A 12,525-nucleotide genomic window follows, 5' to 3' on the forward strand; every position below is an offset into this window, starting at 1 on the left:
GAGGGCCAAAAAGGGCATTCCAAGCATCCCAAACCCACTAAATAACCTGAAGTGAGTTAAGCAAATCTGTTAAATAGCACCTAACAACCAGGAAGTGAAAGACCAATTACAGTCCCCAAATTTTGTGCGAGGGGGCAAGGACCACCCATGAAAGTCTGAACTGATAATGAATACACTTTCCTGGTGTTATTGGTCCATATCCTTGCCAGCAACAATGCTGCTAATCCTCTCCAATTAACCAAACTTCCACAGGAATTGCAATGCCCTTTGGCTCTACATGCTTGGCCAGCTGATAAAACCTGTTGAACTGAAAATTGGAACGACTATCGGCCATAGAATTGTGATAGAAAAAGATAGATTGATTTCCAGGCTCAGTAAAACTAAAAGCCTAATTACAGAGTGCAACCATTTGGACTTGGAGGACCATTTGTTCAGGGCATGGACAACTGCAGCAATGTCTGAATGACCTACTACTCTACTGTTGCGTAATTTGTCCTTCCATACGGACATTCTAACCCAGATAGGGAAGATCTCCAGGAAAGTAGTATCCTGCCTCTTATATTGTGAGCAGGATTCCAGCCATTTTCAGTAACCAACTGCCTTAGAACTATCACTGCATACAGAACCTTTCCTCCACATTCTTAAAAAGATTAAGGTTGCTGGATGAAACCAAAAGGAGACTGTCAAAATGACCACCATTGAATTGGTTTAGGAATGTGAGCCAGAGACAGAGGTCTTCTCTGACCCTTCTGGTTAGATGACTATTGTAATGTTTGGGTTGCTTTCAGCAAGTCATAAATGGACCCTAAGAAAGTCCTGCCTGATGAGACTTCCATGCAGGAAAAATTTAGTAGCCTGTGAAGCTGCATGATTTCCCCCATGTGAGCTTTATTGACTTCCAGAAATTTCAAAAGCAAGTGCCTAACTTGCTGCAATTTATTTGGTGGAAGTTTAAAGGAACTATCAGTGATATCAACTGGTAGTCCCAAAAAGGTCAAGAGCAGACTCGGCCCTTCTGGCATGTCATTGACCAATGATACTCCTAAAATACTGCAGAGTCCTTTGAAAGCTGAATACCCTGAACTGCCCTTCCTGTCCTTCACCTATTATCAAAAAATCATCTGGGTAGTAGATCACTGATTGATGAGGTGCCCTCTTTTGCCAACACCAATGCAAAGCGGTGCCAAACAATTCAAAAGTAGTGCAAGATACAGAGCACCTCATGGACATAACAGTGTCAAAAACAAATTTTCCTTCAAACTGATACCCAAATAAGGCCAGTCTTCTTGCCTAATTGGAAGCTAGAATGCCAGCTGAATGTCCAGCTTAAAAATCTAAGGGATGGCATAGCCCAAGATAACCTCCACTACCTGATAGAGGGAAGAGTGACATGCTTTGGCCTGGTCTTTGTCGATGAATTCTTTGACTGAGGCACCCACGGGGAGCAAGAGGTAGTGAATTAGTCTGAATTCACCTTCCTATTTTTTATGAATGAGGCCGATGGGAGAAATTTTAAAAGCAGGGCAGGAAGTGGTGGAATAGGGGCAGATTACCCTGTTGGCTGCCTGTTCTTTCTCAATTAACTTAGCTGCAAATTCTTCATGCCCCTTAATAAATGAAAGGCTTCTAACTGACTTGGAATCTAAAGGAAGTGTAGAACCAATCTTGAAACCTTTGCGGATACCTTCAGGAAGGGCTGTGGCTGCTTATTGATCAGGAGAGTCGGCAAAAACTGGATCAAGTTATCTAGTCAGATTGGAGAGCGGAGTGATGTGGATCAGTCAAAATCCCTTCCAGAGCTGGCTCTGTGCCCTGGCAATAAAAAAACCTGCTTGACTCTGGGAGAGTTATTCAATACTCCCCTAAGTACTCCTTCTAGGTGAGGTGAGGGAATTCCAGGCCTACCCTGATCTATGATCCCCTAGTACCTTGATGCACAGTGACCCTTCGCAAGAGCCAGAAAACAAGTGACCAAACTTGCAAGCTGGCAAAAGGCATTTTCCTTGGTTAAAAGCCCAGCAGAATTTATTTCTCTGTTATTTCTATCAATACCCTCCTCTCTTCTTGCAATAAATTGATAAAAGCTTCCAAGTATTTTTCAGAAGAATGGCCTCTGTCACTCAACCCTTTCCCTGGTACCCCCCACCACCACCAAGTCAGAAAGCAAAGCTTGCACTTCTTGGGAAACTCAAAGCCACCTGCCCTTAAAAGTCTGCACTGGAATGGGGACCTATGAAATAGAAAGAGTTAGTCCATGAAATAAAAATAAATAAATAAATAAAATGCAAAGCAAAACCATGCATAAATTGCTTAAAAACTGATGAACAAGCTTAATTCCAAATAGATGGCAAAATCCCCTGTAAACCTAGATGCCCTGTCACTGCAGAGTTCTAGCATGCCAGCACTTAACATACTGTCCTTAATAAAAAAATCTCATGTAAGACAGGATGATATGCTGCTGCAGGGTTCTGGAATGTTTGCACTTTTTCACACAAAACAGTTCCTCTCAGCAATAAGGAACCATTACACCTCCATACCTGTCAACTGTACAGATTTTGCAGAATGTCCAGATTTTTGCCTCATATTTTTGGTCTGTTTCTCATACGATTTTTTTTTTCTGGCCAATCACTAGAAAGCATTAAGAACTGAAGTAAAAAAAATGACTAAAGGCATTTGAGTTTCAGACTCCATACCCTTTAGAAAATGCATGTTAATGCAAAACCTGTTATTCTATTAACTTTCTATGATTGTAAGAGCAATATTTAAAAATTGTCCCTATTTTTGGGCCTTTGTTCCCCCATTATTTATGTTTTTGTCCAAATTTCTTGCTCTAAGAGGTTGAGAGGCGTGCATCAATGCTTTAATCAAGCTGTTATCAAACAGCATAAAAACAACCACAGAAAATATACATAATGTGGCAGATTGACTGAAAATGTACACCCAATACCCAATACTCACAAAATTACTATCTACGCCAAAATCTCTGATTGCACCAACATGCACCATCTCTCTCTCAAACAGCAGCCACCATCAAAACACAGCACATCAATAGAACACATACATTTATATATAAAACATGTAGACAGATAGACATTCATCTGAAACATGAAAAAGTGACCCACATCCAAAGTTCCACTTACTGAATCAATGAGAGGACCCAAGCAGCAATTCGCAAGCCATTCATTTACAAGCCCACAAAACATGGTCTCGTCAACAGTGCCACAAAAATGGTTCATCGACAACCAAACAACAAAACCTTACAGCATTCTTGCCAACTGCATGTCAAGCACCACCAAACTTCCCTCCGAGGCCACAAAGCTCAGCCCAGGCTCCACAACACTCAAACCATGGATGAAGCTACCTCCCCATAAACATCACATCCCAAATGCAAACCTCTCCTGGAAACCATGGCAAAACCAAATTCCAGTATTTTGGTGAGAACTATCAAAAAACAACTCCAGCACAGCCTCGAACCACATGGAAACTGACTAAAAAAAAATTTCAACATCCATTATCCCAGGCACTACCATTAGCTGAAACAGCTCCAACAGAACAACCAGAGACACCCCAGGCAATCCTCCCAACCACAGTCAAAGTCCAGACCCACAAAGCATCTGAACAGGGGCACATCTCACCCTTCCCTATCACAGAGAATCTACAGTTCAAGGGTTCTCAATCAGTCAGACCCAACCCATAAACTACTCTATTTATCAATGCCAACATCAAGAGGAGTACCAGACACAAAAATAGCCATACCAACAACAACCTTAAACTTTGCACAAAAAAAAAAAAAAAAACAGCAGTGCCTGAAATGGGAAAGCAAAACATGCAGCTCAATACTCTCTATCTCTCAAGTGACCATTGATGCGGCAAAGATCAAAGCAAATCAGACTCCAGCCACCACCAGAGCTGCGCTCACTATCTGAAGCAAGGGAAAAGGTCATCACATCTACCTTTATTATTCTTTTTTTTTTTACATATAGAACAACCCCCCACCAGACAACCAGACAGGAAAATGGCCCCTTAAAAGCCTCACTAAATCAAGAAAAGACACAAACCACACAGTGAGGATCTCACTGACATACTCATACTCATCCAAACAGTCACTGCCAGTTGGCTCCATCATGGGTTTCACTAGCTTTCCCATGAGCCACTGATTAAACTGCTGAGGGAAATTGTCTGCTCATCTTAAGAGTCAGCAACTTAGGATTAACACTGGTCCAAGCTTGAGAACAATGGGAATTACAACAGGCAAGTAATCCTTAATAACAGAATAGTTACAAGTGCTCGTTTACTGACTGCTATACTGTTTATAACACTTACCTTTATGATAAGACCTTTATTTTTTGAATATTAATGCTATCAATTTGAGGCGAACGCGGTGGTGCAGTGGTTAGCATTGTCACTTCAAAGCAAGAGGTTCTTTGGTTCGATTCTCAGCTGGGATGCCTTCTGTACAGAGTCTGCATGTCCTCCCTGTGGTCGCATGCTTTCCTCTGTGTGTTCGGCTTTCCTACCATATTCCAAAGACATGCAGTAGATAGACTGGACACTCTAAATTGGATATAGGTGTGAGTGTGTGTGTGTGTGTGTGTGTGTGTGTGTGTGTGTGTGTGTGTGTGTGTGTGTGTGTGTGTGAGAGTGGTATGAATGGACTACCACAGCAGGGCTAGCCACCCTGCAGTGTAAACTTTGGCTCGAGATGATTGTCACTGTTGAAAGTGACACTCTGAGCCCATGTGCAAAAATGGGAAAAAGGGGTTGAGGATGGATGGATGGACTGATAGTAATGCTATCTAACATTGCTGTTGCTCACTAATTCAAGGGTGCCTTACATCTACCAACTTACCCTAGTTATTTATCATTGTACTGCTGAACATTGAACCAGTCTATGGCTAACACCTCTTATTCTGAGTTAAAAACTACCTCTGCTTTAAGAAAATAAGCAACTAGCATGCCCTACATACCATCTGTCTTGAAATTTATTTCTGATTGGTGTCTAATGTTAATGCAGCTATGTTATGTTACATTTTATAAAAATATCTATCGTATTATGAGAAGTCAAGAGTTTTTGTCAAACACTGAACAAATATATAAACCTGCGTGCAGTCTAACTGTCTGTGACACCTTTTTCAGGATGAGAGTGCACCTAATAAAAATTAATTAATTAATATTATATATAAGTTGGGAAAAAATAACTTTATACTTTTTTCCATTATTTTAAGTTTACAAGACTTTGTAAAAGCTGATGTGTATTCATGTGTCAATGTTTCCTGAATATTATTATAATTTTGATGTATTCCATGTTATGAAACATTTTTCTCAAGGCAGTATAAAGGGGGGATGGCCAGCTTAAAATTCCACAGATACTGTTATTAATTTTAACAAATAACTTTTAATTTTACATCCTTTTTCAAGTCAGAACAAAGCATCTCAATAAATGTCTATACTATGCACAGCCCAAAAGCAAATTATAATCATGTGAATGTATACCTTAAAGTATCAATAATGAATTTATACTTGAGAATAATAATAAAATAATCTGATAATGACTGTCATATCCAATCAGACCCAAGTAAAATCTTTAATGTAAATTGGAGGGCCATTCACTGTTATCCCTTTCTAAATGCATGCATTTACTAAGTGGCTCCCTAAATTTCTTCCCACATCTGCACAACTGACTGTACATCCAGTTTTATTATCACGTCTTTTTATGCCTAAGCACAAAATCATTCGATTTGCTTTACCATACAACACCCTTAATAATTTCAGTTCTTAATCTTTAACACTTCCTTTCCTCATGAAATTTCTCCTTATGTGTGCTCCAAAACCATATATATATATATATACATATATATATATATATATATATATTTTTTTTTTTTCTCCTAAAGGAGATTATAGTCACCTGATTATTTTTTTCATCAAAGAAAATGCTATGCATGGGTTCCAAGTGGAAAAGTATTCTGTCTGAACAAGCTTCCCTACAAGACAGCAAAGCTTGTCCCAAGGAATGGTAAATATTTCTGCCAGTTAAATGTTGATATATAAGCTTTTAATAACATGTACTTCATTGACTTATGCTCCTCTAACAGCGTTCACCATAAGTGTTAGCTGTTTTAACTACATTTTAACTACATATTTTCACACTCTTCCAAATTGCTAAAACAGATGCACTGTACTCATTTCATAATTTATCACTCTCACTACTTTCATCTGTATATGTACAATTGAGTGTTACATATATATGTGCATATGTGTGCGTAAGTGTTCACGTGTATGTATATGTATATGTATGTGTGCATGCATGTGGTGCCCAATATGTCAGTGCAAAGTAACTGCTCACTAAAATATCAGAAGCATTTTCCCACGGCACAGTTTGACCTTAATAACTAATTCATTGCCTTGTGAGTTCACAAGGTCAAAAGGCACTCTTGGGAAATCATGCTGATATTTTCATGAATCTTTATTATGTTTCACGTGTGTAATGTCGATGAAAATATTTCTTCACTTTCTAGGAAATGATTTTGTGATATTTTAAGATAGACAAATCAGACATCACTGATTAAATGCACCTCTATCTTTTCAGAGACTAGAGTTGTGCTACTTCCCTCTCATTACTTGCACTTAACTGTTTTGTAGTAAAATGATGACTGGATTAATGGAGGTATGTTATTCACAACTTCTGACTTTACACAAAGTGAAGTAGGTCATAAACTTCAGTCTGTATATGTCAGTCTAAAAACACTTGTCTTACTACAATAGGTAAATGGCTTTTTACAAGAAATATTAAAGTTAGTAAACATAAATTCACATATTTACTATATATATATATATATATATATATATATATATATATATATATATATGGGTCTACCTGATAACACCGACACGCGAAAACACGAAATCACCAACATCACTATCGCAGAACCACAAGGGCGGGAGACTTAAACCTTGACACGGTTATTAATAGAACGTGCTGGAGGGACAGATTCATCACCCAGAGACTCCCTATGCTGTGGAACAAAATCCCGGGACATGTGAGGCAGAGCACCTCGCTGGCCTTGTTCAAGAGGAATCTTGACCAATGGATGGGGGATCGCAGATATACCCCAGGGATTACTTCAGTGTCACTGCTTGACAGAGGCACAGCAAAATAATAGGCATAGTTTTATTCAAACTAAAGGGGTGGCGAAAGCCAAATAACTATGGGCTAGGCTTATAAATGCCATTGGGCAGATAGCCTAGTATGAACCTATGAAAGTTCAAAAACACAAAACTTCACATGCCCGACAAACCACAATCCCGACAATCAACAAACAAAATAAATCCTCTGTCCAAAAAGCACACACACAACACAAGCACACCAAAAACCTTACAAACCTACACTAAACCTTACATACACAACTATCTATGCACTAACCTTAACCCAAACCCTAACCCTAAGGTCCGCCACTATCACACACTCACCTAACCCGCACCCAAACCCTAACTCACTTAACCCACCCCTAACCCTACAGTCTGTCACTATCGCACACTGACCTGACCCGTGCCCTAACCCTAACTCACTTAATCCGCCCCTAACCCTAACCCCACACTTACCTTAACATGTCGGTGTTCTCAGCGTCGGGATTTTATCAGGTAGACCATTATATATATATATATTTATACATATACATACACACACGCGTACAGACAACTGTTCACAAACAGAATGAGAAAGTGTACACCAAATTGCTGTGCTACATACAATACTTGTCACCAGCAGTCAAAACAAACAAGTAACTGTCAAGAAAGGCAATTAAGTAAAGTAATGCAAAAACCTTAAACTTTATAAATATGTTAAATGTTGTTATCAAGTCAGTGATATTTAAGAGTAGAAGGGATGCATTAGATGATGTGCTGATAGCAGGTAGGTAATGAAATCACATTTTAAAACAGTAATACTTAATTACCAAGTTTTGATTCAATAAAGTGCACAATGAGTAAATAATTATCTTTTTGTGGATAGCATTTCTACTTCATGAGAATACAGGTTTTTCACACATATAGTGACCAGCATAGATTAATAGGAGATACACTTTAACAATGTTTCTATTATATTCTAGCCTTTCTTGCTGCATTTGACTCCTTTAAGATGTTCTTCCAATGTTTAATGCTGTACATTTGGCTGTATATTAATCATTTTAATTTGTCTGTCTGTGCATTCTTGCAGCCTGGAACTGACGTTGTATCACAATTTGCTGAATACTATTACTTTATTCAACTTGATTCTTTACCCTGTGCTGTAAATGACATGGATACTTGTTGCATCGGGACTTGGTTATGGCTGAACAGAATCTCTGTGGAGAATCAAGAGAATGAACAACCAAATGAACAAATAACAAATGCTTCAAGGCATGTCTGCATTTATGTATGGGTAAGTTATGAATATATGGTGTGATGCCCATAAATTTTAGCAGTATAAATCAAACTCGGTGGTCACTTATTTAAAAGTTGTGAGTCAAATATATGAAAATTATGTGCCACATAAAGGTACTATATCTATGCTCTCAGTGAAACAGACCAGACATGTAGTGGTAATTGAAGGTATAGTATCAGAATTTGTTTTCAGTTTCACATATTTTTATAGCAGGATTCATCAGTTAATACCCAACAGGTTGTTTAAATGACCACATATGGCCTAGCCATGCAGTCTAGAAGTACCACTGGTAGGTTTACCTCACTTCCTTATAAGGGCCAGTCTATTAGCCCCTGGGGATTACAATCAGTCAAAAATATGCAACTTGAATTACACTAAGGTTTTTTTCTGTTGCCTCCTGACCATGTGTCCATCCTTCTCAGCGGAGAAATCCATACCTTCCTACTTCACCAGGGTTAGAGCTGACTGAAATGAGCTATTGTGTAGGCAGGTGTCAGAATTTTCTTTTCTTGTTTTAGTCCTCTTCAGTTGCCCCATAGCATGTTCCTGTGCTCAGCATGCAGTAGGCAATTATCCAAGTGAGTCACTTACTTCCACAAGTACCATAACCCCTCAAGCCTGCCCTTACCCCCTTGTAGCCTGCACTCCCACTTGGTCTACAGTCTTCACTGGGAATTCTGTTATGTGATGACATGCACAGTCATTTTTTTTCTCCAAACAGGTGTGAACTGCAAAAAGAAGTGTCCAAGCCACGAGCTGAACTCAGATTACTGGGTTGTAGTCAGGGTGTTACCCCCCTGTGCCAATGGCTTTGGCTCAGTGATGACTAAAGAGTTACAACATTTAGCACGCAAGGAAAATCTATTACACATTTAAGGAATCCTTTGTGCGATTATGTTATCCCTCAAAGAAGTCCAATTTATGTTATGATAAATATTGATAGATTTGGAGTGAGGGTGTCTATAATAGATTTTATGAAATAAAAAAGTGGATGAACCTTCTGAGGAAGTCTGTATGTTTGCAGATGAAAGCGCTTAACTCGTGGATGGTTTAATACTCGGAATTAAAGATTTCTCACTTTTCGAGCTGTGCCGTGGTTTATTCCAGTTTCGCACCAGGTTTCCTGTTTATTAGATGAGAAGGTATCACCAAGTTTTAAACTGTTTGTATGATCAGGGAGTCAAATAGTAATTCATTTACTCCTTTGCCTATATTTATTTGCAAGTACAGAAGCAGTTGCAGGTTTTATTCCAAATGCCTGGGCTTCTACTTAATAAAGTACGGTCAGGATGGAGGAAATAAGGGAGCTACGTTTTCACTGCATATAGTGCATGGAAGGTGAGTTGAACTGAAAAATTATTAGAACTGAATGTTTAGATGAAAATACTTTCCAGTCTCCTCTGTCATATTTTTCCTTTTCTAACAGTAAAGCTTAGAAGGAAAGTCACTGATGTAAACAGGAGATGAGTATCTGGTCAGGAAATGAATAACATTTAAATGGGAGGGAAATTGAATAGCCTGACATAAAAATATGAAAACAGATGTGAGATAAGCAGACAGAGCATGAATCGTTGATGCTTCATAAACAAGCATAACCAGTGGAAGTTATGCAACTCAGTGGAGTCACTACCTTTTCCTTTTATACATTTTATTTTCATATTATTATTATTTAGGCTGCTAGGAGTAATACAAAATTATAGTGCAAAGGTGCAGTCATATTTAAAACATGGCTTGTTATTACTATTGCTATGATTTTCACACAAAGTGGGTGGGGCTAAATTCACAGTGTGGTAAGAGGAAAGAGAAAACTGAGAAATAAGATGGTAGGCTATTAGTCCAATTGCATGACTAGAAAATGAAAAGTGCTTGACTAGAATTGTTATTATTCATAAAGTAGCCTGGGTGTATATGATTATTAAGGGAGAAGTGAATTCTTACATGAAGAAAATGAGGAGGGCATTCACTTTAGATATTCATATAAGATTACATTACAGGGGAAATACAGCCTTGCTGAAAAGAGAGTACTGTTTTAGAAGGAAGTTAATAATTTTCTTTTGTTTATTTTTTTCCTAATGGTACAGTTCCTTTTCTGTTTTGGGTCTGTATGTCATCTGCATACATTAGTTGTTTGATGCTCCTAGATGTTATTTTATTAACATTTCATGTATGAAAAATGTGGAATAGAGCTTTGAATATTTCTCATGTTGCTACATTTTCATAAAATTTAGGCAGAACATCACTGTATTGGAATAAATAATGATTTTCAGTTAAGTTCATATAAAATTATGTAACCTGGAAGCATACAGATAGGAATTGCTCCTGAGACTGAGGTTCATCATTGGTCAGAATAGGGGACCTGACTAAAGATTCAGTGTTTCTGGAGATGAATAGTCCAATTAAAACCTATGTAGTCTTAAGACAGGTTCACACAAATATTATTTCTCTGTGCTGCTGTGTGAAAGGCCTGCTAATGCTTGCAGCTATTATGTTTGCTTGACAGCCTGTTGCAAGATGGGATGGCTATGTGAGACAGACCTTGTATGATAGAGATACTTCTAAGAGGTGTGAATTTTTATAGAATGCACTATATATACACTGTAAATAAGTTATATAAATAATTTCTGAAATTAAGTAAGAGTATACCACTAGGCTCACTTACCATTCTTATCAGCAAAGGAATCCATGTTTTTGCATTTTTGCCTCCAATGCATTTTAAGAGGTTATACTAGTAGTGAAAGTGAGCAATATAACCAACAACCTGCAAAAATACTCTTCCTCATCATTCCTCTGCAATAAGTTTATGGAGCTAAATTTTCCTGAGTGATCTGTAAGTCAAAAGTATTTTGCTGCATTTTCTTTTTGTATGCTCAATGAACTGACCTGATGTCTGTGCTCCATAACAATGGAGGATGTACAATATAAAATACTGAAAAAAAAAACATTGATGGACAGACTCATACAAATAAAGACACTAAGCTTCACCATATTCCTGACTAAATCTAGGAGAATTACTATTCCCTAATAACTTACTTGATAGATCAAGGCACAATGAAATATGTGAGCAGTCCTTCTAGTCAAGTTCCTCAAAACAGAATACTCAATACTCAAAATGAAATAAAGATTGACAACATCCAACAACGTGCAGACAGTAATCTTAAGATAATACAAGACATGCAATCCAAAATAATAGATCTGGAAGCCAGATCATGTAGAAACAACATCATTATTCGGGGTATACCCGAATCAGTTACACATAACCTAACTGTAACTCACAAGCAAATTTTAAATATACTACTTGATGACCATACTGACAAGATTAACACATAACAATAGAAAGAGCTCACTATGCATTAAGAGAATCTCAAACACCAAACAAAACCAAGACCATTACATGTTAAAATATTAAATTATCAGGACGTTTGCAACATTCTTCAAATTGAAAAAAAAAAAGGCTTCTCACCTGGAATGGAAATCGGTTCTCCTTCACACAAGATCTTCCCCTCCAGATAAGGCAGGAAAGATAAAACTCTCTCCATTTTTCCGTTTCCCGATCAACAGAAAAATAAAGTTCCAAATGAAATTCACAAACATACTAGTATTCTTCTATAAGGAAACAAAATACTCGAGCAAATCCATTAAAGGAGCACAAGAAGTATTGCAGTAATTTTTAAAGGAAATACCTGTCTTAGAACCATCTCAAAAATAAAAAGGGTCAACGCGACCTGTACGGCGCCCTCCATGTTACCTTTTAGGGGGGAATCATAACTAAATGATGTAGGGCTTGGGCCTACCCATTTTTTATACGCAAGAACTACAGGAGACCAATAAGAACAAAAAGAATGATCTGAAGCTTCTAGTCGGACAAAAAGGAAGATAGTAATAACCCCTGTGTATGCCCGCAAAGCACTTCCTCTACCAAGCTGGTATCCTCCGGATGAACAAGACTTCCAATATGGGAGGATACCCACGTAATATGACCAAAGTGGTTTATAGCACGGAAATACAGGAACCAGCTTTTAAATAAAACAAGACTTCATCACTGGGGCATACAGAACTTTGTTTCCTGAATAAATAAGGTACTGTAATTCATAAAGCTCCCGTAC

At 38.0% G+C, this 12,525-nt stretch overlaps 1 long non-coding RNA gene across 2 annotated transcripts in view; it reads right to left on the reverse strand.

Annotated features, from left to right (window-relative positions):
• The window catches only part of LOC122791358, a 537,225-nt gene extending 525,261 nt beyond the window's left edge, over window positions 1-11,964 (reverse strand). For both annotated transcript variants that reach the window (XR_006363147.1, XR_006363146.1), the window contains exon 1: window positions 11,883-11,964. This is a non-coding gene — a long non-coding RNA (uncharacterized LOC122791358). The remainder of the gene's footprint in view (window positions 1-11,882) is intronic.
• Between the last annotated feature and the right edge of the window lie 561 nt (window positions 11,965-12,525).

This window comes from Protopterus annectens, chromosome 17.part0, assembly GCF_019279795.1.
Source record: "Protopterus annectens isolate FY-2018-M chromosome 17.part0, PAN1.0, whole genome shotgun sequence".
Classification (NCBI taxonomy): domain Eukaryota; kingdom Metazoa; phylum Chordata; order Ceratodontiformes; family Protopteridae; genus Protopterus; species Protopterus annectens.